This window comes from Papio anubis, chromosome 5 (assembly GCF_008728515.1).
Source record: "Papio anubis isolate 15944 chromosome 5, Panubis1.0, whole genome shotgun sequence".
In the NCBI taxonomy this organism is placed as follows: domain Eukaryota; kingdom Metazoa; phylum Chordata; class Mammalia; order Primates; family Cercopithecidae; genus Papio; species Papio anubis.
Window position 1 is genome coordinate 127275348 of NC_044980.1, and position 25091 is coordinate 127300438.

General features: G+C 50.6%; 1 protein-coding gene across 8 annotated transcripts in view; it reads left to right on the forward strand.

Annotated features, from left to right (window-relative positions):
• The first annotated feature begins 15761 nt into the window (after nt 1-15761).
• JADE2 (jade family PHD finger 2) overlaps nt 15762-25091 on the forward strand; it is a 57044-nt gene continuing 47714 nt past the window's right edge. For 2 of the 8 annotated variants that reach the window (XM_009209093.4, XM_009209100.4), the window contains exon 1: nt 17111-17466. The gene's annotated coding sequence lies outside the window, so the exon portion shown is untranslated. Of the gene's footprint in view, nt 15876-17093; nt 17467-17490; nt 17741-18096; nt 18215-19581; nt 19905-25091 lie in introns of those variants that run through there. The other 6 variants (XM_009209094.4, XM_003900108.4, XM_009209095.3 and 3 more) reach the window with 5 other exon arrangements.

Here is a 25091-nt window from a genome sequence, read left to right on the forward strand (position 1 = left end):
TAAGGTCATCAGAGTGGGCCCTACTCTGGTATGTCTGGTGTCCTTATAAGAAGAGGGAAAGTTGTTGGGGTGATGGATATCCCAACTATCTTGATTTGGTTTTATACATTGTATACATGTGTCCAAATATCACCTGTACCCCCAAATAGGTACAACTATTATGTAGCAATAAAACATTTTTATTTTTACTTTTTTAAAAAGAGGGCCAAGTGCAGTGGCTCACACCTATAATCCCAGCACCTTGGGAGGCTGAGGCATGAGGATTGCTTGAGCCCAGGAGTTCATTACCAGCCCGGGCAACATAGTGAGATCCCGTCTCCACGAAAAAATTTTTAAAAATTTGCTGGGCATGGTGGCCTGTGCCTATAGTCCCAGCTCCTTGGGAGACTGAGGCAGGAGGATCAACTTGAGCCCAGAAGGTCGAGGCTGCAGTGAGCCATGATCATGCCAGCGCACTTGAGCCTGGACCACACAGCAAGACCCTATAGGGAAGACGGCCAGGTGAAAATGAAGGCAGAGACCAGAGTTATGCGTCCAAAAGCCAAGCAATGCGAGGGACTACCAGAAGCTGGAAGAGGCAAGGCAGGATCCCCCACTAAAGGCCTTGGAGGGAGCACTGCTTTAACAACACCTCAATTTGGGATGTCTGTTCTCCGGAACTGTGGGAATAAGTGTCTGCTGCTGTAAGCTGCCCCACCTGTGGCACTTTGCTACAGCAGCCCCAGGATCCTGACCTAGCCAGGCTGCTCCTGCTGCCCAGCATGCCCTTCCCTCATCCCTCCAGCTGGTCTCTCACTGCGTTCGAGCCCTGTCAGCTGCTCGGGCCCCCACTTTGTGTGCCCCCAATTCTGGGTGCTTATTCAGTACACCTGTAAGATTTGCTGGCCAGCCTGTCTCCCTGGCTAGACTGCAGGCTCCTTCAGGGCAGGCCTGACCTGTGCTAGGGCAGTGTGATGTCTGGTACAGAATAGGTGCTCCTTAGATGTGGGGTGAATAAAGGAATGCTTGAAGGGTAATGGGCCCCTATGAGACTGGGATGTGCCATCTGCTCCTTCACAGCCTGGCTCATCTCGGGCTAGGGACATGGCAGTGCTCAGAGAGGTTACAGCATCTTCCACACAGACCATTCTCAGCTCTGCCACTCTCCAATTCCCTCTTGGTGCCATATGAGTCTGAGGAACTTGGGGAAATTCCTAACCTTGCCTTTCAATTGAGCCATTAGCCCTTGGAGTTAGCCACAATGTAATTGCTCAGGTCCCTCCAACAAGGGGACTGTGTCTGTGGCTTGATGACTCATGCACACTGCTCCATCCCACAACCTTGGGCAGGACTTGGGGCTGGGGACAGTGCCAGCCGGCACAGGCGAGGAACTTGGACATCCCGTTACCCCAACCCAGTCCCCAGGAACAGAGTATACTCAAGGCTTCAGGACAAAAATCTAGAAGCAAGGAGACAAACTGAGTGAGATTTGAGTGATGAAAAGGAGCAGACAGACAACAGCGAGTACAAAGGCCCTGAGGCAGAAATGAGCTTGGCATGATCAAGAACTGAAAAGAGCACAGGGGAGGTTGCAACACAGTGAAAGAGAGGTCAGTGATAGGACATGCGATTAGACGGGGCCCACTGGACAATCCCAGGATAATCCCTCCCTCTCAAGGCCCTTAATTTAATCATATCTGCAAAGTGCCTTCTGCCATGTCAGGGAACGTATTCACAGGCTCTGGGGAGTGCAGTGCAGACATCTTTAGCGATAGGCATTATTGTGCCTACCACAGTATCTCTCTCACCCTCTTGTCTGTCTCTCTTGCTCTACTGCTACATTTCTGTTTACCTATCTACCTATTTATTTGAACCTGACTATGGATCTATTGACCACAATTTATCTCTCTTCCTACCCCTTTATCAAGCTTCAATAAGTTATTTATCAATCTATCATTCCTCAGTGGCTTTGATCTTTTACTCTGATAACAGCATCACCCCTCAGCCATGTTTCTAATAAACTAAACGTTAAACTCAATCTATCATTTAGTTGTCCTCTGTCCATGATGAATTATCAATCATCTAGCTCCATCTTTGCAGATGTTGTACATATGTGGACATTTTTTCTCAATGTCTATTGAGAAGATCGATAGATATAAGTTCAGTAAATATCCGCTGAGTGCTGGCCATGTGCCCATTGCTATGTCATGTGTGGGTGAAATAAGGGGCTGACACCCCCTGTAGCCATAGAGGGTCTTTTTTATTTTATTATCATCCCCATCAATGCTATGATCACCAATCCATGCACACTGTCCAGTTTTTGGAACCTTTTTTTCTTGAGATGAGGGTCTTACTCTATCACACAGGCTGGAGTGCAGCGGTGTGATTGCAGCTCACTGCAGCCTCAGTCTCCCAGGCTCAAGCGATCCTCCCACTTCAGCTTCCAGAGTATCTAGGACTATAAGCGAGTGCCACCATGCCCAGCTAATTTTTGTATTTTTAAGACACAGGGTCTCGCTATGTTGCCCACGTTGGTCTCAAACACCTAGACTCAAGCAATCCTCCTCCCTTGGCCTCCCAAAGTGTTAGGATTATAGGCAAGAGCCACTGGCCCTGGCCAGGGACCATTTTTATATAAACTTTCTAGTGAAATCCAGGCTGCTGTAGTCTGCCTTTTGCCTACTAGCCTCCTTGTATGTGCATAAATAATGTAGACTCATTTTAACTTGATGTTGATCTTACATAAAGTGTGGGTGGAAAAGTATATCTGCTGGGCAAGCATCTAGTGCATCAAATAACAAATCCTAAAGTTAAATGGAAATTATTTTTAGGTTGTCTGGGCAAATAGCACAGAAGGTGGGGGAATCCGGAGATATGACCTCAGATGTGACACATGCAGACACACGACACACCACACATACACACACATACACACACACACACTCATGTGGGTACACACAAATGCACCTTCTCTCTTCCTTCTGCCCCCACACTAGCAGCTCCTTCCTGGCTTCCTCCGCCCCTCACTCACACAAAGGGCCAAAGCAAACACTTCAGCACTGAGTCATGTCCTACCTCATCTTGTTTCCAGCCTAGGAATCTCACCTCCCCACCTGGGCTGTGAGGTCTTGTGGGGCAAAGATGGTGTCTGCTTCTCCTTAGGTGTGACCTCCTAGTCTGACCAGCCAGAGGACTGGACACCTAGGAGCTGCTTGCTTTTCCTTGAACTCCGAGGGCAGTTGAGGATCAGGGAGGCAAGGGAGCTAGATGTCGAGTGGTAGACGTTCTCCAGGGCAGCCCCCACAGCCCAACACAGTCCCCTTTCCCCCCCCAGGAATCTGCCTCTCCTGCCCAAGCTGGATGCCAGGTAATGCATGTTTCCTCTTTCCGTAGCACTCTCTTAGAGGAGCTGTGTTAGGTCGATAATCTGCCTAGAGCTGGCCTAGCTGGGGATCAACTCAACAAGAATTCCCTTGTTTCCAAGCATCTCCCTCACATGGGCATCCAGTGCCAATTTGTGTCCAAGTGTCTCCCCGGTGCGCGGGATGGAGATCCAGCATATTTGGAGGCCGCTCACTGTGTGCCAGAGCCACAGGTCCTAGAATATCCAGCAGTCACAGTACCCAGGGCCACCCCAGCCTCACAAGTCACTGTGCCCAAGGCCCTGACGGAAGAACAGCTTGCTCACTAGTGCCTGAAGGAGGCTCCCAAGGCAGCCACTTTGTACCCTAGAGACATTCCCAGCAGCGGGAGGCAGATCAAGGCCAGGACACCATTAATGAAGCCTTCACTGGGGTGAGGCATCTCAGGGCCAGCTGGCCTTGCTGCTTCTCACCCCACTCTGAGCCTTGATCTGTTCACATACTTGACCCTGTTAGAATCCAGTGTCTGCCCTTCCCCCATCCTGTGGAATCATCAGGGGAGGGACCTCATGTAACACATCCCTGTAGCCTGAAGCCAGCCCAGGGCTTGGCCCAGAGCTACCGTGTCTGCAGCACAGCTTGCACCAGCTTCCCTACAGGCCTAGAGCCCAAGCCCTGGCCTCAGGCAGTCTCCGCTTCTCTTGAGGCCAGCCCAGAGCCCCAACTCAGTGAGTTCTCATGAACTGTTTAGAATCCACCAGGTAATGAATTGTTCCCACTCTGCTGTCTCAGGAGCCAGGCCGGGCCAGGTGTTCTCAGACTGAATTCGTTGGGAAGAAAGGGCACTCCACCTGCTGGAGGAGGGAGCACCTCCCGGAGGCCATGCCACTCAGAAACTTTCTTCCCACACAGCTTCCAGCCCCAGGCCGCCCACCCAGGTCTCAGCAGACCAAGGGCCTAGTGAGGCTTTTCTGAGCCCCTGCTGCAGCCCAACGTCCATGAGAAGGCTCTGGAATGCATTTAGGATCTGAGACTGGTCCAGCTGGAACAGCCCACAGAGATCCTAACCCTGAGGCCCAGAGAGAGCCAAACAGGCCCCAGGCCACACAGAGGGCAGCCCTGAGGCTAGCCTAGAGGGCAGGTTTCTTGCCCCTTCCTGCCAGGAGAAGTGTGTCCTCCCCACACCAATGATGTTTCTGTCCCTGGGAGGAGTCCAAGCACCTGCGAGGAACCAGCACTACCCAAATGCAGAGGGCTTCTTGGGTTCCTCCAATAACCATAAGGTCGACTCCTCCCCTCCAGCTCCACAGCTCCTGCCCCTGCCCTTCACCCCTTCCCAGTCTTGCTCCCTACATACTCCAGTACAAGCAAAGTCATGAATTCGGTACATACGTTTCCAGACCTTTTTTTCCCCTACAAAAGTGCATATGTTTGTGTCTCTGTGTGTGTTCAGATAAAAATGTAGACTTTCATTTTATGGGGGTTTTCTCGATTTGTTTTTGTTTTGTTTGCTTTTTTTTTTTTTTTTTTTTTTTTTTTTTTTACTGTGAGTGGGATCATACTGCACATATTACCCTGAAAGTTGTCTGTCACTTAACACTTTTCTTTCTTTTTCTTTTTTTTTTTTTTGAGACGGAGTCTCGCTCTGTCGCCCAGGCTTAAATGCAGTGGCCCAATCTCGGCTCACTGCAAGCTCCGCCTCACGGGTTCACACCATTCTCCTGCCTCAGCCTCCCGAGTAGCTGGGACTACAGGTGCCTGCCACCACGCCCAGCTAATTTTTCGTATTTTTAGTAGAGACGGGGTTTCACTGTGTTAGCCAGGATGGTCTCGATCTCCTGACCTCATGATCTGCCTGCCTTGGCCTCCCAAAGTGCTGGGATTACAGGCTTGAGCCACCGTGCCCAGCCAACACTTTTCTTAAGGTTATTTTTATACCAGGCATACAAAACTGCATGATGCCACTTCTTTGGCTATCTTGTTCTTTTTTCTTTTTTTTCTTTCTTTTTTTTTTGAGACAGGGTCTCACTCTGTTGCACAGGCCAGAGTGTAGTGGTGCAATCACAGTTCACTGCAGTCTTTGGCTCAAGTAATCCTCCCACTTCAGCCTCCCAAGTAGCTAAGACTGCAGGTGCACACCACCAGGTCCAGATAATTTTTTTTTTTTTTTTTTGGGAATGGGGTTTCCCCCTCTTGCCCAGGCTGGAGTGTAATGGTGCAATCTTGGCTCACTGCAACCTCTGCCTCCAGGATTCAAGCAATTCTCCTGCCTCAGCCTCCTGAGTAGCTGGGATTACAGGCATGTGCCACCATGCCCGGCTGATTTTGTATTTTTAGTAGAGATGGAGTTTCACCATGTTGGTCAGGCTGGTCTTTAACTCCTGACCTCAGGTGATCCACCCACCTCGGCCTCCCAAAGTGCTGGGATTACAGGCATGAGCCACTGCACCTGGCCTAATTTTTATATTTTTTTATGGAGCCAGGGTTTCATTACGTTGCCCAGGCTGGTCTCAAACTCCTGGGCGCAGGTGATCCATCCACCTCGGCCCTAAGTGCTGGGATTACAGGCGTGCGCCACCACGCCCAGCTGGCTGCTTTGTTCTATTTGCACTGTGCATTATTTAGTTAGTCCTTTAGTGAATGGACATTCAGGCTGTTTCCACGTTTTCACTGTTACAAACAATGCTGTAATGGCTCTTCTTAAACTGCCATCCTTGTGCCCACATCAGAGGGTCTCACAGCGGGCAGTGGGCAAGGGTTCCTGGATTTAGAGCTGCATGCTCACATCTCCTCCTTCCAATGTGAGGCAACTGCAGGGTGTCACCTTCACTTCAAGCAGCTGACAAATGTAGTTTCTGGAACAAAGGGCAGTTCCCTCCTCAGAAGGAGCCCTCAGGGTTTAGCATCACCTTCCATACCCCACTGCATGCTGTAAACCAGGCAGACACCATCCGTCTGAATATGTTTGACTCCTCCCATATCCTCCTACCTCCACTTCTCCCCCACCCCCAACCCCATCTCATATGAATCACCGTCACTATGCAGGTCCACCTCCAGGCCTTTCTCAAGAAACTCTCTTGCCCATTTCAACCTCCAGGGTCCTCAGATGGCTTGTTGTACCTTGATCATCCTGCATATGCTTAAGGACCTGTCTTCCTAAATGGGCCTAAGTCCAATGAAGGGAGATCTGGATCTGAACCTCACTGCCTTAGCATAGAGCCTTGATCGTGTGTTTGTAAATGTATGCTACTTTCTAAAATTATTATTATTAGAGACAGGGTATTGCTCTGTCACCCAAGCTGCAGTGCAGTAGAGCAATTCTAGCTCACTGCAGCCTCGAATTCCTGGGCTCATGCAATCCTTCTGCCTCAGCCTCCCAACATATTGGAATTACAGGCATGAGCCACCATACCCTGCCCCAATGTATGCTATTTCTAATAGAAGCCAAGTTACCTCCAGGCTGACTGTGAATCAGTAAAAATACATGAGACCAGGCATGGTGGCTCACACCTGTTATCTCAGCACTTTGGGAGGCTGAGGTAGGAGTATCACCTGAGACCAGGAGGTCAAGACCAGACTGAACAACATAGTAAGACCCCATCTCTATAAAAAATAAAAAATTAGCTGGACATGGTGGCTCGTGCCTGCCATCCCAGCTACTCAGGAGGCTGAGGCAGGAGGATCACTAGAGCCCAAGATGAGTTTGAGACCACAGTGAGCTATGATTGATTGCATCACTGCATTCCAGCTTAGGTAACAGAGTAAGACCCCGTGTCTAAAAAATAAATAAATAAATAATAAAAATAAATCATTAAATACAAGGAAAGGGTCTTTGTAAGACTATCAGATGTGGGGAGATTTGCTTTGATTGATCAGAAACCCTGGGAAAGGTGAAAGAAAGGGTTTTGTTTATACTGTTCAACTTGACTTAGAGCCAACACCTTCCGCTCTTGGTGGTCCTTGGATTGGCCCAGGCTCCTCAGCTCAGGATGGGGAGTCTCACACTTTGACTCTGGTTGGGCTGGCCCTTGATTTGGCTGGAGTTACTGGCTGCTGCCAGTTTCCGGGGAAGCGTTTGGAGGCCCCAGGGATCTTCATTTCCTTTTGCCATCTGTAGCCACCAGGCTGGATCTGAGAGTCTAAGAGGGACAGGTGGCCTGGCTGGCACATTATCCAGACATCTCCTGGGACTGGGCAGTACCGTCTCCAAACTGGCTGGCTAAGGCTCCAGAGGGGTGCCTCTCCCAGTCATGTATTTGTAGTGCACCCCAGGAAGAGCCAAGTCTGGATCTTTCCAGGGCAGTGTCTTCAGCCATGAACACAAACCTGGGTAGACTTTCCCTCTGTTCCAAACCCAAGCTGCAATTTCTTCCTGGAGCCCAGGAGGCAGAAGCTACTGGTTTTGTCCTCTCCTGAATGCCAAATAATATGTTTTCCACAGAGTTTGGCACATAGTAGGCACAGAGGAAATATTTACTGAATGAATGCTCATCCTCCTTTAGAGGAGGCCACCTCATCCCACTGGATAAACGTGGCAGAGTAAAGATGGGATGACAGAAACAGAAGAAACAGAAGGAAGTGTAAGCAAACCTTACTTGGATCTGTGCAATTAGCAAGTCTTCCCACTCCATTCTTTCCCTTTAGGATTCCCGGGAAATCTCCAGGAACCCTAAGGTTATAGGGCAGGTATTGTGACCCAATTTTTCTAATCTCTAAACCTGGGCTATTTCAAGTGTGATCTGTGGACCAGCAGCATGAGCATCATCTTGAAGCTTGTTAAATATGCAGACTTGGCAGGGCACAGTGGCTCATGCCTGTAATCCCAGCACTTGGGAGTCCAAGGGGAGCAGGAGTTCAAGATAAGCCTGGCCAACATGGCAAAACCCTGTCTCTACTAAAAATAAAAATAAAAAAATAGCCAGGCTTGGTGGCGGGTGCCTGTAATCCCAGCTACTCGGGAGGCTGAGACGGGGAGTCACTTGAATCTGGGAGGTGAAGGTTGCAGTGAGCTGAGATCATGCCATTGCACTCCAGCCTGGATGACAGAGAGTCTCAGTCTCAAAAAATAACAACAACAATAATAACAATAATAATAAAAATACAGACTCTTGGCTGGGCGCAGTGGTTCATGCCTATAAACCCAGCACTTTGAGAGGCCCAAATGGGAGGATCACTTGAGACCAGGAGTTCAAGACCAGCCTGGGCAACACAGCAAGATCTCTGTCTCTACAAAAACTTCTAAAAATTAGCCAGGCATGGTGGCATATGCCTGCTGTCCTAGCTACTCGGGAGGCTGAGGCATGAGGATCTCTTGCACCTAGGAGGTGGGTCGAGGTTGCAGTGAGCTGTGATTGCACCACTGCACTCCAGTCTGGGTGGCAGAGTGAGACCCTGTCTCAAAAAAAAAAAAAAAAAAAAAAAAAAGGCCAGGCGCAGTGGCTTGCGCCCGTAATCCTAGCACTTCGGGAGGCCAAGGCAGGTGGATTGCCTGAGCTCAGGAGTTCGAGACCAGGCTAGGCAACACAGTGAAACGCCGTCTCTACTCAAATACAAAAAATTAGCTGGGCATGGCGGCGTGTGCATGTAATCCCAGCTACTCGGGAGGCTGAGGCAGGAGAATCGCTTGAAATAAAATAAAATAATTAAAAAATAAACTTTAAAAAATGCAGACTTTTAGCTCTCCCAGACTTAATGAATCAGAATTTGCATCTGAACAAGATCTCAGGTGATTTGTGTGCATAGTGTAGTTGGACAAGCATTGCCCTAAGCGGTGAGTGTGTGAATACAGGTCTAAAACCCAAATGAGGACTTCTCACCTGACACAGAGGTGGGCTGCTGGGGAGATGGCTAACTACATCTGGGGCTTCTGCCTACCTTGATGACTCAGACAAATTGTTGAGTCAGATACTTTCTGTCTCTTTCCAACCCTTGTATACCACCTTGAACATAGTAAGTGCTGGGTGTGGTGGCACGTGCCTGTAGTCTCTGGAGGCTGAGGCGGGAGGACTGCTTGAGCCCAGGAGTTCTGTGTGGTAGTTCGTTATGTGGATTGGGTGTCTGCACTAAGTTCGGCATCAGTATGGTGACCTCTCAGGAGCAGGGGACCACCAGGTTGCCTAAGGAGGGGTGAACCGACCCAGGTCAGAACATAGCAGGCAATAAATATTCAGGGAATGAATGTTGAACCAATCTTATACTATTCTCTCAATTTAGGGTTTTTAGGGTATGCTGGACTTCTGCATCTGGACATATACTGCAAGTTATTTGAAAGGATTTTTAGTCTGGGTGCAGTGGCACGCGCCTGTAATCCCAGCACTTTGGGATGCCAATGCACGTGGATCACTAGAGGTCAGGAGTTCAAGACCAGCCTGACCAACATGGTGAAACCGTATCTCTAAAAAAACATACAAAAGTTAGGCAGGGCACAGTGGCTCACGCCTGTAATCCCAGCACTTTGGGAGGCCGAGGCGGGTGGATCCCTTGAGTCCAGGCATTCACGACCGGCCTAGCCAACATGGTGAAACCCCGTCTCTACTAAAAATACAAAAAATTAGCCTGGCGTGGTCGTGGGTGCCTGTAATCCCAGCTACTCGGGAGGCTGAGGCAGGAGAATCAGTTGAACCCAGGAGGCGGAGGTTGCAGTGAGCCAAGATCGTGCCATTGCACTCCAGCCTGGGCAACAAGGGCGAAGCTCCAACTCAAAAAGAAAAAGAAAATTAGCTGGGTGTGGTGGTGCACACTTGTAATCCCAGCTAATCCGGAGGCTGAGACAAGGGAATCACTTGAACCCAGGAGGTGGAGGTTGCAGTGAGCCAAGATGGTGCCACTGCACTACAGTCTAGGCAACAGAGTGAAACTGTGTCTTAAAGAAAAAAAAATACATATATATATATATATACGTATTTTTTTTTACGTATACATATATATACGTATTTTTTTTTAGCCAGGTGGAGTGACTCACACCTATAATTCCAACATTCTGGGAGGCCAAGGCGGGAGGGTTGCTTGAGCCCAAGAGATCAAGACCAGCCTGGGCAACATAGCAAGACCCTGTCTCTACAAAACTAAAATAAAAGAATTTTTGTTCCGAATCAGGACCCCTGGAAGAATAGCTATTGTCTAATGAGCAATGACTGAGTGCCAGGCCAGTGCATGGAAGCATGTGGACATGCTCTCAGTGTTTCACAAAGTGGTTCACAAAGTGTGGTTGAATGCCATGTACATCATGAATGACCAATCGCTCGTTAAGAGCTGCAGGTGTTGGCTGGGTGCAGTGGCTCATGCCTGTAATCTCAGCACTTTGGGAGGCCAAGGTGGGTGGATCACTTGAGGTCAGGAGTTCAGTACCAGCCTGGCCAACATGGTGAAAACCCATCTCTACTAAAAAATTTGCCAGGCATGGTGGCAGGCTCCTGTAATCTCAAAAAAATAAAAAGCTGCAGATTTTTTTTTTTTAATTGAAAAAAGAAGTTGCAGGTGCTGCTCCAGACCTGCCTACTGAGAACCTTTGGGGATAAGGCTCAGATATCTGCAATTTTTGGCCAGGCACGGTGGCTCACGCCTGTAATCCCAGCACTTTGGGAGGCCAATGCGGGCGGATAATTTGAGGTTAGGAGTTTGAGACCAGCCTGGCCAACATGGTGAAACCCCATCTCTACTAAAAATACAAAAAGTACTTGGGTATGGTGGTGGCGCCTATAATCCCAGCTACTTAGGAGGCTGAGGCAGGAGAATCACTTGAGTCCCCTGGCTGGGGCCAGGCACAATGGCTCACGCCTGTAATCCCAGCACTTTGGGAGGCCAAGGCGGGTGGACCACCTGAGGTCGGGAGTTTGAGACCAGCCTGGCCAACATGGAGAAACCCTGTCTCTACTAAATATACAAAAATTAGCTGGGCACGGTGATGTGTGCCTGTAATACCAGCTACTTGGGAGGCTCAGGCAGGAGAATCGTTTGAACCTGGGAGGCGGAGGTTGCAGTGAGCCCAGATCGTGCCACTGCGTTCCAGCCTGGGCGACAGAGCAAGAAACTGTCTCAAAAAAAAAAAAAAAATCTGCATTTTTAACACGCTTCCCATACACCCCATCCACACTAAAGTTCATTGCATCCCTAGTTTACAGAGGAGGAGACTGAGGCACAGAGAAGTTGATTGACTTGTGCAAAGTAACAGAGCTGGAGAATGGTGGAGGCAGGACTCAAACAAAGGATTGCCTGACTCCGGAATCCATAGTTTTAATCATAGTGTCTATTACACATGAAAAACTGATGTCTAGAGTGACTATGTGTATTTAGTCATGTATATTGATTTGTGTGTATTTCGTGTGCCAACAAAGTTTGCTAGACTGTGACCCCTGGAAGGCAATTAATGTGTTTTATTTCTCTCAGTATTTGTAGCATCCATTACCATGCCTAGTACATAGAAGATCCTCAACAAAAGCTGTTTGAATTAAATTTCTACAGGTATATAGTTATTCATCTCTATACACATTCACAGATAAATCTATACAGAGGACATCTCATTTTCAGCTAGCATCTGAGAACAAGTTGTGACAACTAGAAATCTTCCCTCTCTATCTCGAACTATTTCAATCAAGCTTTTGCTAGCATTACTCCATTGACATGGCTCTTGTCAAGGACACCAGTAACCTCCATGTTGATGAATCCAATGATCAATTCTCAGCCTCCAGCTTGTCTGACCCCTCCAGAGCTTTGGACATAAGGCTTTCCTCCCTCCTGAAACTCTCTCTCACTTCCTTTGGCTTCCAGGATATTCCTCCTACCTCTTTGAATGCTTTTTTTTTTTTTTTTTAAACAACATTAACAACACTTTTGCTGATTCCTCTTCATCTTCCAGACCTCTTCACCCTACAGTGCTGAAGGGCACCATCCTTGAGCCCCTTCTCTTTCTATGTTCACTTAGTTGATGATCTCAAATTTAAATACCATCCATATGCTCACTGACCACTCTCAAATGACATCTTCAGCCCAGACCTCGCCCCTGAGCTGAGGCTTCATGTCTAGCTGCCTGTCAATGGCTGCACTTGAATGTCTAATAGGCATCTCAAGCTTCATATGTCCAACACTGAGCTCCTAATCCCCTAAAACCTACTCCTTCCAGTTTCCTCCATCTCAGTTAATGACAACTCCATCTTTCCATTGGTTCAAGGTAAAACACTTATCACTGTCCTTGATTTCTTTCTTTTTCTCTCACACCATCAGCAAATTCTGTCAGAGCTACCTTCAAAACATAGATGACCGCTTTCCACCACTTCGATTGCTACCACTCTGGTCCAATCATCTCTCACCTGGTTTATTCAGGTGGTCTCCTAATTGGCCTTCCTGCTTCAGCTTTGCCTCTTTAATCTGTTCTCCATGTAACAGCCAAGAGACCTGTTAAACCTAGGGTCAGATTATGTCAGTGTTCTGCTCAAAACTCTCCTTATCACTCCAGCAAAAGGCAACTTCCTAACAACAACCTACAAGGCCCTATATAATCTCTTTCATTTACATATTAAGCACGTTCCTGCCTCGGAGGCATTGCACCTGGTCTCTAGAGACTTTGGTTCTTAACCTTTTTTGTGCATGTGCCATGGACTATTTTGGCAGTCTGTGACACCTGTGGACTCCTTCCGAGTAGAGTATCTTTAAATCCATAAAATAAGTTCCACAAATTATAAAGAAAACCAATTGTGTTGAAATACAACTCTCAAAATATTTAAACGTATATACGTGCTTCTCTATTAATTCATTAAATTACAAGAGCTAGCACCATGATTTTGGAGTAGTGATGAGTAAAATGATATTTTTTTCAATAAATTACTCATGAAGTGTAATATTTTAAGATATTTGCAACAATTCTAGTGATATGAAAATATCTGTGATTTCTACCAGCAATAATGTCACAGGTGTTGGTAATATCACTGACTTGTTATCTGTATTCATAATTGAAGAACATGCTACATTTTAATTAGTGAAAATAAAGTTGTAATTTTTTTCTCATCTAAGGTCAAGGATTCTCTGAATTCTATCCACAGACCCATGGAGAGGAGAGTCTGTGGTCTCCAGGTTAAGAACAGCTGGCTTCTCTTCCCCCATGTACATACACACATACTCCCACATACAGTTCACTTCTTTACCTCCTTTTCTCAAAGACTGTCTTCTCGGTGAGAACTTCCTTATTTTATTTAAAACTGCACTCCCACATTGTGTATCACCCTTTCCTACTTAAGAGTTTCTCCACAGCACTTAATCACTTTCAAGCATAATATATATTTTTATATTTTGGAGTTTAGAATAAAATCATGTCCAATTTTAATAACCTGCTCACTCTAGCAGCTAACATTTTTACCTTTCTTTTTTTTTTTAAGTTCTGGGATACATGTGCAGGATGTGCAGGTTTGTTACATAGGTAAGCATGTGCCGTGGTGGTTTTGCTGCACAGATCATCCCATCACCTGGGTATTAAGCCCAGCATGCATTAGCTATTTTTCCTGATGCTCTCCCTGCCCCACCCCTCATTTGTTTATTTTATTTATTTACTTATTTGTGTGTGTGTGTGTGCTGTGTCCCCAACACCAAGAATGGTGCCTGGCATACGGGAGGCTTGTTGAGAAAAACGAAGGATTACATCTCAAGAACTCTGTTTCTTCTCATTTCTTTCCTGTAAAAAGTTAATGAATGATTACATCCAAAGTAGAGATTGTGGAAAAAGGGGGAAAAAAAAAAGTTAATGAATGATTTGTGAGACTTTTAATAAAGATTAAGGAGTTACAATTAGCTTTATCGTTATCATTCTGTTAAAGCTTCCAAGGTTAACCTTAAACAGCAGCAAAGAGCTGTGGGAATCCAAGGGTTTTGATAGTCCTAAGCAAGAGGTATTTTCAAGGGCTCATTAGAAGGCCTGGGTCTCACCCCAAGTCAGGGAACCACCTCAGAAGCAAAGTGCCGCTCATAAAATTCTTCTTGCCAAGACAGCAGTCAGATCTCCCCATCCCCAATCAAACCAATAATAGTAATACTTTTTCTTTCTGGCAGTGTGGTAAAATAGAAACCACGTAGGTCTCAAGGTCAGCTAGACCTAGGAGCCAATTCTGCCAGCACTTACTAGCCGTATGGCTGCGGTAAGTTACTAAACCTTTCTGAACAGGTAAGAAGGGGTTTGCGGGAGGATGAGATGGAATAGCTTACAAAATCACCAGTACACGGCAGGTGCACTTTAAATGGTCACCCCTCCCTCATTCATCTCTGGAGGTCATCTCTTTAGACTGCGCCACTGTAAACTGGTACCCTCACTCCCACCCCAGAATGGACATCTGGACCTTGACCATCAAGCTTCAGAGAACAATTTCACCCTTCCAAGAAAAAACCCACTTAGGTACCAGGCAAAGTGCTAATGAGCACTATGCACCCTGTGCCAGCTGCTGCTTTACACATACCACATGTATATGTACATACATACATATATGGATATGTGCACACATGGCCTCAGCAACCCTCCAACCACCCCATTCTACCCAAAAGGAAAAAGAGATTCAGGGAGATGAATTCACTTGCCCACATCACACAACTTCCAAAATGCAAAGCCAGGATTAGAACCTAAGTATTTAACCATTTTGTTGCACACTCCAAGTCTGCAACACCTGTTTCCAGGCTCTGAACTTGGCTAGGGAAAAATCCCACCAATTGACCACTGAGAGCCACAGCCAGGTCTAATTGGGAGGTAATACCCAGACCATCCCCTTGCCAGACAATTATCCTCAGACTTTGTGAATGAAGGCCAAGGAAGAAGAAATGTTGCAGTGACTCTGAGCTCATATTTCTTTCTTGTTGCAAAAACTGCTTATTTCAGCATCCATCATCTCCCTCTTTGTTGGGTAGACAATCCGCCCTGTCAAAGGATTTGTGCTGTTATTATGAGTTTGTTTATTATTAGATTTATTTCTCCTATAAGCAAATGTGTTCACAACATTCCATCGGGGAATCTTCTTAATTGTCACATAAATGTCATCTTATGTAAATTGAATATTTATCTTCCCATGGAAGGGGGTGGAGGGGTAAGGAAGAATAAACAATCTTCAGTCTTGGAGAGGGAAGGCAAGTCTGGTGTCCATTCAAAACTCACCCACATGCCTTCAAAGCCAAAGGTGAGCTGAAAAATTATTGGATAATCTTTGAGGGGCAGCCGAGCATGAGGGGGAAGAAAAAGTTGGCCACGATGCTTTGGGGATGTTGGGCCAGGCTCCCCACAACCTCCTCCCAAGGCCACACCACCCCCTCCCCAGTCAGAGGCATTCCGAGGAGGTTGAAGCCTGACCCCCGATTCCTCCCCGACCAGGAGGCCAGTCTTTCTCCTTCCTCGAGAGAAGGTGAGCTCGGCGGGCGCAGCGGGTTGGGTGGGTGTGGCCCGCGGCTCCGGGAACAGACCCAAGGCCCCGCCACCGCCGGCTAGCAGCCCGAGAGCCCGCCCGCCTGGCGAGCGCAGGCTCTTCTTCCAGAAACTGCGAGGATCCGAGCGCACTGTTTGTGCACCACAAGGTCAAGTCGGGAAGTGGAGCCGGAGGAGGAGGGGCGAGGAGACGAAGGGTGGGGAGAGGGGCGCCCCGCTTCCTCGCCATGTGCCAGCCTTTGGAAGTTACCCCTCGGTTTTTAACCCTTTCGGGGTAATGGGAAGGAAGAGCAAGGAGGAAGGGGTCGCCCCGGGGCAAAATCCTACTGGGGCCAGGATGTGCAACCAGCCACCCACCCACCCATCACTGCCTTCTCCACCCCCCGGAAATGCGGGGCAGCGCTAGGCGCCAGGAGGCACTCGGGAGGGGGGAGGGGGCGACGAGCCCAATGGGGACCCTCTCTACGGACCGCCCCTCTTTTCTTGAGGTCGCCTACAATTTCAAGTTCCCCCGCCCGGAATGTTAGTTTTCCATATGGAGTGGGTGCGGGGAGGAGGGCCGCGCCCCCTCCCCAAGACTCGCGTGCGCCCCTCCACTCCCCTCCTGCCAGCACTTTCTGCTCACTTCTGGCGCTGCAAAACGCCACGCGATTTATTCGATTCGCGTTTTAAAACCAGCGATTCAGAAGCAGGGCCTAGGGCGAGGGTCTTCCAGCGCTGGAGGGCCCCGGGGGGCGGGGTGCTCAGTGCAAACCTCGTTCCCTCCGCGAGTGTCGCCTCCAGGCTGTTATTTGCAAAGAAACGTCTTTTTGACGCAGGGAGAAATGGCAAATTTTAAGTACGTCATTAATATGGCGCCAAAAGATTTTTTTAAGTATAAGCTTGCTTTTTTTTTTTTTTTTTTTTAAGGTTGCGGGGGGCGCCGCCCGGGTCTGGGGCGCGTAGGGGGCGGGGTGTGAGCAGAAAGTGTGAGTGAAAGAGTGGAGGGGCGGGGTATGTGTGTGAGTGTGTGAAGTGTGAGCAGACCTGATGGGACTTGCACGGGCGCAGCCGCCGCTCGGGCCCGGCCCTGGGGACAGGGCGGGCTGGGGGCGCCCCAGAGTCCATAGGGAGTCCGGGCCCAGGGTGCCGGCAGGCGTGGTGGTGGGGGCGGTGAGGCAGGGCACCCTACCCCCACGGGGCCCGCAACGCTACCTGGACTCCCCGCCGGAGCCAAACAACTGGGCGGGGGGGTGGGGGGCGGCGACGGGGGTGTTGGGAACGGAGATCCGAGTGAATAAGAAAAAAGTGGCTACTCCCCCTCCCTCGCTCCTCCTGCCCGCCCCCACCCCACCCCCACCCCAACACATTTTTTTTTTTTCTAAAGAGATCACAAGGAAGTCTTGGTTTAAAAAGAAACAGAAACATACACAGGGGGTTGGTGAATGGTGCCGACCGCGGCCATCGCAGTTGGAGGCTATTTTTTGGGGGGGTGAGTAGCGTCCATGGAGTTACTTTGCGCCCACTCCTAGCGGCACCGGCTCAGGTCCGGCGGGCCGACAGTCCCCGGCGGGGGGCGTGGGGCCGGGGACGCCGCGGGCCCGGCCGCCTCCCTCGCCGCGACCCCGGATGGATGCGCGCCCCCCGCCCTCCCGCGCCGGCCCCAGGAGCTCCCGGCTTCGGGAGCATCCTTCCCGCGCCGGTCCCTGCAGCGGCGCGTAGCCGAGGGCAGCGCCAGTCAGGGGGGCACCGCGAAGCAAGGTAAGATCCAGCCCCCGGCGGATGGGCCCTGCGCATCTCCACGACGTTATTTGGTGTTTTTGCAACAGATCTGCCAGCGCTCTTCGCTCCCTCGCTCTCTCTTGCTCGCTCGCTCCCTCTCTCTCCTGCTGGCTGCCTGTTCTAGGAAGCCAGCGCGGAGGGGGGGGGATGCACAGCACAGGGGAGAGAGATTGCGCATGTTGGTCAGTCGTGTTTTAAAGAGTACAGTGCGGGGAGGCTGAGAGGGGCGCATGCAACAACAACTTTTGGAAGGGTGAGCTTGGCGACCTTCTTTATTAATGACTGCGGCAAAGCGCCCCCGGGCCGGCGAGGGGGCGCGGGCGGGCGGGGGCGCGTCAGGGCTGCAACTTGCCCCGCGGGCTCCGGTCGGGCGTAGGGGCTGCGGCGGGAGATGGGTACGGTGGGGAGGTCGAGCGGCCGGGGCGGGGGCCCTGAGAACCTGGAGCTATCTGCCCTCCTGTCTCCCCGAGTTTCATTTTGTTGATACGCAGCACGTCCGGGCGCCGAACCGGGCTGAGCCGGTGCACATGACCTCGCGCTGGGCTCACGTGCAGCCGGTCCGGTCCCAGACACCTTCCGGGGGCCACCGCCTCCGCCCTGTCGCCCCCTCTCCCGGCCCGGTGCACGCGGGTGCTGCACGCGGGGGCAGCATGCTCGGCTCCTGGGGTTGGAGGCTCTGCACAAATTAGACAGTTTTTTTTGGAGGGGCGGGGGACACCCTTTACAGGTGAGTGTGGAGGGTGCGGAGCCTCGGCGCCAGGGGTGAGGACTGGGGTCGGGGGCAGCCTCCACCTCCGGGGCCGCGCGGGAGTCCAGCTGGGGAGAGGCGCTGGGAGAGTGGAAATGTACCGGCGGCGGCCGGAGCGGCGGGTGCGCGCCCGCGGGGCGACGGCAGGGGGCGTGGCCCTTGTTTACCTTCTCCCAACTCTGCCGGTTCGCGTCCCGCTTCAGGGACGGATCCGCAGTCCCCTGCCCTCTGCCTCGGGCCCTGCACCCTGGGTGGTACCAGGAAGATGCCGGCTTGTGGCGGACCCCGTTTGGGACGCATACACCTGACTCTCAAATGAGTGACATTGCAGCCCCCGCCCCCACCAAGGGCTGCTGCAGTCCCTTTGCCGGATCCCCGGCCCCGCCCCGCCCCCGGCAGTGGCATCTTCCCGGCCTCACCTCCTTCCTCCCTCTCCCTCCCTTCTTCCCACCCACTCGCCTGCGCCTGCGGAGCGGCGCCCGCCCGCCTCTTCCCCGCCTGGGTGCAGACTTGTGGCTCCCCATGGTTTCTTCCCGCCCATCCCTGGGTCCTGAGACACCCTCTCCTCTCGGCGAAGAGATGAGGGGTCAACTTGGCGATTCGCAGCTGTTCTGCCGGAGGATGGGGATGCCTGCGAGACAGCCAGGAAGGCTTCACTGTAGCTTCCAGAGGCCCAGCCCTGTCCCCTACTACACACAGCTACCCACCCCACCCGCCCCAGGGCTCGGCTGCCCTTCCCGGCGTCTCTTAAACCCCTCCCCCGACCTGGGTGTCAAGCCCACCCACCTCCCGGCGCCGCCCCCGGTCCGAACAGCCTCTTGCCCTTCCTTTGCCTGGGCCGGAGCCCCCCGCAGCCTCCTCCGGCTCCTCCTCCCGGCTCCCGCGGTCGGAATCACGCCGGCGCGCCTCCAGCCTGCGGTCCCGCGGACTGCCTCCAGGGGCGGGCTGGAGGCGCGCGCAACTCTCCTCCCAATCCCCTCAGCCGCTGCCGCTGGCCTGGGCACTTTTTTACCAGCTTGGCTGCTGGCCTCTTGCTGGAGGCTGGGGGAGGTGAAGGGTCACTGGGTGTCTTTGCCCTATGCCGAAGGCACACTGCGGCCGGCGATTCTGGTCTGCAGATTTCCAAACCTCGCCACTGCGTCTAGCACCCCTGGCTCATCTGCAGGATCCTGAGGCACAAAGTTTTATCCCTGGTCAGAGTTTGTAGGGGGTCATCGAGAGGTGTCATGTTTCCATTCAGAGCGGTTCCAAAGCGGCTAGGAAGGGGCTGAGTGGGACCTGCTGCCATGCCTTTGTTGGAAGGAGGACCCTTGAGCTCTGATCCCAGACAAGCCGTCCGGACGCCCCCTGAACATTTATGTCTGCAAACTGAGTCCTGGGTCTGGGAGGTGGTAGAGCCGCCTGGCCCCTCCTCTCGGAGTGGCATTAACTCCCTGCCTTCACTGGTAAAATTCCCAGTAGGACATTTGGCAAAAGGACTGAGCATGGAGCTGCCAACCGGGCCTGGCTTTGTTTCCTGGGTTCCCAGGCTTCTCCCCTACTCTGACTTTCTTTCTCACCTTAGGGCCCCAGATGAACGCACCATCCGTCTTGTCCCATCTTCCTTAGACGGGTTGGGACTCGCAGAGCCATCTAACAAGCAGAGGAGGAAAATAACAACAGAATAACTGTAAGGGGGAAGGAATGAGTAATAAAGCTGACCCAGGCAGGGAGGAGGGCTTTCATGTTTAAGAGATGCTATTTGCTTTTTGGGTCACAGGCTGCAAAAACAGGCTTTGATCCGAAGTGGGCGAATAATTTATTGAGCAAGTTTGCATGGTAGGGGAAAAAAGGGATGTTTGTTTGATCTGGAGCCCACTAGGTTGTCCCAAGTGCTGTTGGCTGTTGTTTTGAGTGGAAAAGCATTTGGTTCTGCAGCAAATGCCTCACAGAGGGAAGTCCTCGCCCCAGGCAGCAGGACTTGCAGTGAATGTTGGTTTTGAAACTGTTTGGCCAAGGGTCCCCCCAGCACTTTTGGAGATGAAGTGTTTAAGGATAGAGTTGTTTGGGCTCAGGATGCAGCAAATGTTTCCAGAATGTTTTCCCGTCCAAAATGCTTTTCCTTTCCCTAAATTGCCTGGCTAAAGAGCCAGTAACAGTAGTCCAAGAGGTTGTCAGAAATCTCCACTTAGCTTTCATTGACTGGTGAGGTGGGACTGTCAGTCCCCAGGCCCTAGATGCACCACAGAATATTGAAGTTAGGCCTTGGACACTGACCCCCAAATCGCTGAGGGTGGGAGGCAGCGTATTCTGGCTCTAACCTAGCGTTCCTCTTAACAGGAAGGCACTTGTCTTATGCTCATGACACAGGTGAGAGGCTTCTAGTCCAAATTCTTCATAGCACATGCAGCAGGCTCTTTGGGACCTCCCAGTTCTCCCTTTAGGTCAGAGTTGGGGAGCGGGATACCCTTGGCTTGCCCTGTCCTCCAGATAGGACCCTTACCATGTGGCTCAAAAGCTTACAATTATAGGTCCGCTCAAAGCTCCTTTCAGACAGCCCATAGGAATCTGGAATACCCACACCCTGGAACTTGTAGGCCTGTGCACTTTAGCCCACTGGGAATGGGGTACACATTCTGGAGTCAGACAGCCTAGATTTGAATCCTGGCTGTGCAGGACAGTTACCAACTGTCATAATGGCTCTATACCTTGGTTCCTTCTGTTACAAGGAGCACTTTCTGCAAATGAGATTAATAACAGTACCTATCTTATGGTGGATGTATAGAATAAGTGATTACCTAAAAAAGACTAAGCCCAAAGCAGGCATGCGATAAGCATGTGATTAGTATTAGTCATCCTTATTATACCTGGGGAGGGCCCTGATGCAGCTTTGACCTTTGATCTCTCACCTTTAGGCTAGGCCAGAGAACCAGCTCCCTTCTCTGCCGAAGGGATCAGAAAGATCCTGCAGGTGCCAATGTGCAGCCGATATGGGAGCGAGTGGACAGAGCTCTGCCCTTTCTGGGGCAAAGAGTAGGGTGAGAAGGTTCTGAAGAACAAAGTAGACAGAGCCTTTTCATTCTCCCACCATCCTGTCCCCTCGGTACGTCCCCAGAACTGGTCTGGAGGGTGGGTGTGGGCAGCGTCTTCAAGGGGAGCTGGGTCCCCTCTGGGACACTTGAAGTTGCAGACAGGCAGTGGCGGGTGTTGGAGGAGGGTTCAGGCTCCTCTAGACTTGGAGAAGCAGGTCCAGGAAGCCGACTGGAGGATCCCAGGCAGCAGCCCTCTACTCTGTGTACAAAATCATTTTTGTAACTGCAATTACTGTCCCTGAGAAGGCATTAAAGTTAATGAGAGATAGGAAAGAGTGGGGCTGTGACCCCTGTTTAAAGCGGTTTAAGAGTGTGCAGCTCTTGTTTTCTGAATGTCTGGCCTTCGCAACACAAGGAGGCTCTGAGGACGGGTTTTCCAGCCGAAATATCATTAAATTGTATTAGCATCTTATTACACACACGCCTTAGTGGTCTGCCTCAGACAGGGAGAGTTTTTGTTTCTCTTTGAAAGATTGTGTCTGGAATGGTAAATTGCCTGCTTGAAAGCCCTTTTTTCCCCTTTTTTTAAGGAGGAGGACGAAATCCTGCTGTGTGGTGGCGGGCAGGCCAGGCCTGGTGGCCCCTGGAGAGGAGAGGCTGGAGGCCAGGTTGGGGTGTTTTAACTGCCCAGGGAGTGGCTGTAGTGGCAGGCCTGAAAGGCCCACTGTTCCCAGGGTCAGCTGGAAGGGCGTTAATGGAGGCCCAGGGTGTTTATTTGAGTTTATTTGCAGAGAGGTCTTTAAAGGGGGCTGGCATTGGGCATTGGTGTTTTAAGTCCAGACCTGAGGCCCCCACTAAGACCAATCACTAGTGCTGCCAAGAAAACATCTGCCACCAAATTGCTGCCCTATTACTGAGTTGACATTGATCATTAGCCAGGAGCCCAACCAAATAAAGCCTCCTGGAAAATGTGTGAGGTTAAGACGGGGAAGGCAGGCTGTGAAAATAAGGGCGAAATCTTAGGCTAGGGTGTTTGTTCCTGCAAGCCACAGGCAGGCCAGCTGGACTGTGTGGTCCCAACACTTCTTGGGGGAGGGAGCGAGAGCACACTCAGCACTCCCTAGTATGTCTCTGGGGTCCTGGCCGGAGTCTAGATGGAATGCTCCTTACTCTTCATGGAATATACATTCCCAAGGAGAATGACATGCAACAAGTAGCTCAACAGGCACAGCTGGGATGGGTGTTCCGTGGAAACTGGGTGGTGAATTTCTTCAGATACTCTGATGAGCATAGACTGACACGGGCCACACTGAAGCTTAAACCTGAAGGTTGAAAAGTCAGATGTGCATAGACCACATAGTAGAATATTCCAGGCAGAGTGGAGTACAGCATGTGCACAGGTCTCGAAGTATGGAATCTTTGGCTTCTTCAAGGGAATGAAAGGAGCCCAGCATGGCTACAAGGTGGTGAGGAAAGGGATGGTGGTGAATATGAACTTATCCAGCTGGCGGGGGCCAGACTGTGTAGGGTCTTGTGGTCAGGAGCTTAGGATTTGTCCTTTGACCTATGAAGCCTGTGAAAGATTTTCAGTAGGGGCATGATGTGATCTGATTTATGCCTTTTAAAATTTTTATTTTGTTCTAATTTTTTTTAGAGATGGGGTCTTGCTGTGTTGCTTGGGCTTGCCTTGAACTCCTGGGCCCAAGTGATCCTCCTGCCTCCACCTCCCAAGTAGCTGGAATTATAGGCGCATATCACCATGCCCAGCTTCTGATTTATACCTTTTTTTTTTGAGACAGAGTCCCACTCTGTTGTCCAGGCTGGAGGGCAATGGCACAGTCTCAGCTCATTGCAACCTCTGTCTCCCAGGTTCAAGCAATTCTCTTGCCTCAGCCTCCAGAGTAGCTGCGATTACAGGCTCCCGCCACTATGCCTGGTTAATTTTTGTATTTTTAGTAGAGACGGGGTTTCATCACATTGGCCAGGCTGGTCTTGAACTCCTGACCTCTCAAGTGATCCGCCCGCTTCGGTCTCCCAAAGTGCTGGGAATACAAGGATGAGCCACCGCGCCCAGCTTTTTTTTTTTTTTTTTTCTGGTTTTTTTTTTTTTGAGACAGGGTGTCACTCTGTCACCCAGGCTGGAGTGCAGTAGCATAATCACAGCTCACTGCAACCTCAACCTCCTGGCTTCCACTTCAGCCCCTTCAGTAGCTGGGATCACAGGCACACGCCACCATGCCCAGCTAACTTTTGTATTTTTTGTAGTCGGGGATTTGCCATATTGCCCAGACTGATCTTGAACTCCTAGGCTCAAGTGATCCGCCTGCTTTGGCCTCCCTGAGTGCTGGGATTACAGGTGTGAGTCACCACACCCGGACTGATTTACACTTTTTAAACATCACTCTGGCAGCTGTGTGGAGCCTGGACATGGGTGAATTGATAGTGGAAGCTGGGAGATGAACAAGTGGTTCAGGCAAGAGATGAGATTGGTTTGGACCAGTGTGGTGACAGTAGGAAGAAAGTGGGTGTGTTCTGGAGGCAGAGCCTAGCGGACTTGGTGGGGCCGAGGATGCACAGAGAGGCTGTGGGCTTCTGCTTCATTGAGGGGACTCTGCGACACCCACACTTTGAAGGGGAGCTTCCTACATGTGTCTCCATGCTGGGGGTTGCATGAGAGGTGCCAATAGACTAGTGCAAATGGCAGGAAAAGGAGATCCTTTCTTTCCTAGAGTCTCCTTTATAGGTAGGATTTCAGGAGCACTTTCTGTCCTCGAAAGCAAGTGCCTGGTGACACTGAAATCTCCCACAGCAGACCTTGCTTTGGGGGAGATGGGGGAAGCCGGTGGGAGAGGAAAAACCAGAGGCCAAGATCACATCTCAGCACCTCCACCCCCACGTGTGTTTGCAGTCCTGGATTTCAGCTTTGGGAAAGGAGTCCTCCCTGTCCCTCTTGCTGAGTTTGCAAGGAGGGTGATCCATGGGGCAAAAAACTGGCACAGTGCAGTCCCAGGCCTCGTTAGCCACTGTGACAGTGGGAGCTCGCTGGAGCAAGGAGGCCTTTGGAAGACTTGGTTTAAAGGAAAGAAGCTGCACTCACAAAACAGTGGCTTGCCTCTCAAGCCTAGTTATTACAACAATTAAGCCACCACAGAATCTGCTCCCTAATAATAGCCTCCCATGGGACAACCCTGACCCAGAATAATCCCTAGGCGCTCTGGGGTGTTTCGTGGAGGACAGGGTTGGATGGGGAATTGGCTCGGTGCGGGGTGTAGGTCCGCATGCTGACATTCACCTGTTGGTCCCTGGGCAGTCAAGGAGTCCTTTCTAGGGCCCCTTTCTTACTGTGTAGGGTCACTGCCTCTTTTCTAGGAGCCCTTCCTCCAGGACTCTCCGACCTGGTCCAAGGCTGCCATGGTGTTACTAACTGGCACCCATATGGATAACTAGCCACTGTGCTGAGGGCTTTATGCTGTTCTTATTTATTCCCACCAGCTGATTCTGGCCCACAGGTGTTTAGTTTGGCCTTTTCAAAGTGTTGTAAAAATTCTGACTCAGTTGCCAACATTTTAAATTCAGGACATTTGTGTAAAAAGCCAGTTCCAGTTTATGTCCTCTGGGAGGAAAGTCTTTCCCAAGGTCCCTGGTCTATGAGGAGAGGAGCTAGGATTTGAACCCATCACCCCTGAATCTACAACTCCTGCTTTTAATGCTGTGGGAGATGCTGGCTCGGAAGTGCCTTCTTTGCAGGAAATGAAGAGAAATGGAATTCGCATACAGGATTAGAAGAGAAAATGGGTGGGTGCACTTTTAGCACCTCCCCCCCCACTCCACCCACCAATGTCAGG